General features: G+C 39.7%; 1 protein-coding gene across 2 annotated transcripts in view; it reads right to left on the bottom strand.

Annotated features, from left to right (window-relative positions):
- The window catches only part of LOC106870366 (uncharacterized protein DDB_G0271670-like), a 103,756-nt gene that overhangs the window by 100,565 nt on the left and 1,331 nt on the right, over positions 1-1,860 (bottom strand). Inside the window, exon 1 of one of the 2 annotated variants that reach the window (XM_052967789.1) lies at positions 557-665. The exons of the other annotated variant lie outside the window; for it this stretch is intronic. The gene's annotated coding sequence lies outside the window, so the exon portion shown is untranslated. Of the gene's footprint in view, positions 1-556; positions 666-1,860 lie in introns of those variants that run through there. 2 annotated transcript variants of the gene reach the window in all.

Raw genomic sequence — 1,860 nt, forward strand, 5'->3', positions numbered from 1 at the left:
TATATATATTCACACACACACACGCACATTTTCTATCTGTCTGTCTGTCTGTCTGTCTGTCCGTCTATCTATCTATCTATCTATCTATCTATCTATCTATCTATCTATCTATCTATCAAACTTTCATATTTTACTTTGAGTCATTAGACCAATTGATCTCAATGCTTAGTTTTTAAGTCTGGTACTGATTGTATCCGGTTCCTTTGCTGAACTGCTAAGCTACGGAGACGTAAACAAACGCTGGTTTTCAAGTGGTGTGAGAAAGAGAGGCATAAAAAAAAAAACCGCACACACATACACGCATACATATATATTTACATATACGAAGGAGTACTGAAAAGTTCCTGGCTTTAACGGTATCATGAAAGGCCTGGTTAGAGGGCCAACCTTCAGAGTTCTTTTACAGGGCTTAGAAAAACTTAAGGACCACTGCAATAAGTGTGTGAATCTGAGACGGGAATATGTTGAATAAAATCATAATCAACTACTGATCTTCCTGTATTTTCTTTTACTTAAAGCCAGGAACTCTTAACCCCCTCCTCATGCATATACTTACAGGGAGAGCTTCCACCCAGTTTCGTCTACCGAATTTACTCACCACGCAATGTTCAGCCCGAGACTATAGTAGATACACTTGCTTATAATGCCATGCCTTTGGCCTGCACCCGAAAGCACATACTGGCAATGCGAGCTTCTTAACATGTTTAATGTTAAATGTCATACAGAAATTTGTTTCTGCATATTTTACCTTGTAGTGTGTGTGTGTATGTGTGTGTGTGTGTGTGTGTGTGTGTGTGTGTGTGTGTGTGTGTGTGTGTGTGTGTGTGTGTGTGTGTGTGTGTGTGTGTGTGTGTGTGTGTGTGTGTGTGGTACGCACATACTAGTGGGTATACCGATGTGCATTAGACAGACATTTAGGCAAATAAAAGATAGGAAGTTATGGTAAAGGAGTACCAGATCTGAAATTCCTGCTGTTCTTGTTGTTTTAGCCCCAGATGATCCCTGATTGAGCACACTTACGATCAAAGGCAATCCTTGACCACCACTCCCTATTTTCTTTTTCTTTTTCAATTATAGCAGTGTTTCCCAGCCTATTTTCTCCAAGTCCCGCTATAACTTTTCAGAAAAATGTATGCCCCGCCGGTGGTTGGAAAAACATCTTTATTTTAGATATTTCTACTTTCTTTAAAGAACTATCCACCCTAAGACATTAGGATAGCGCTATACTGTATCGAACACTCTTCACACAGTATACTTGATGGGAGGGATTGGTTTGGCTATTCTGAATATAGGTGTAGTATGTTTGTTGTGAAAGAAAGATTTTCACAATTTCATGTCCCACTAAAAAAAAAAAAAGTAAAAGAAAGAAAAGTTGGATCCCTTACCCCACCACAATTTTCCCAGGCCCAACCGGTGGGGCATATGCCTCACTTTGGGGATCACTAAATTATAGTAAACTTTGGACTACATGTTATGTGTTCCTTCGTTTGTAGAAAAGTCTGATTTGAGAAGATTTGGCTGCTATTTCTTGCAGGTTAGGCGACCATGTTGGGGATACCTCTCTGGCTCGTGTGAAATAACAAGGTGTGATATAGCTAGATTGAATGAAATAAAGTCGTTGCTCTACTGCTTGAACCTGTTGTTAGGAGTTAGGTGAAATGGGGGAGCGATGCTTATTGTGAAGCACAGGAGCCTTAGCGATACACATGTTGCCAATTGTATAGATTATCACGAAAGTGGAGGGAGTTAGAGTTAACGGAAAGGAAATGATTAGTTTTATTTGTGTCTCTGTATTAGAGTCTTTGTATTATTTGACTTTGGGTGTATGTGTGTGTGTGTGTGTGTGTGTGTGTGTGTGTG

The sequence above is a fragment of the Octopus bimaculoides genome, chromosome 1, assembly GCF_001194135.2.
Source record: "Octopus bimaculoides isolate UCB-OBI-ISO-001 chromosome 1, ASM119413v2, whole genome shotgun sequence".
Taxonomy (NCBI): domain Eukaryota; kingdom Metazoa; phylum Mollusca; class Cephalopoda; order Octopoda; family Octopodidae; genus Octopus; species Octopus bimaculoides.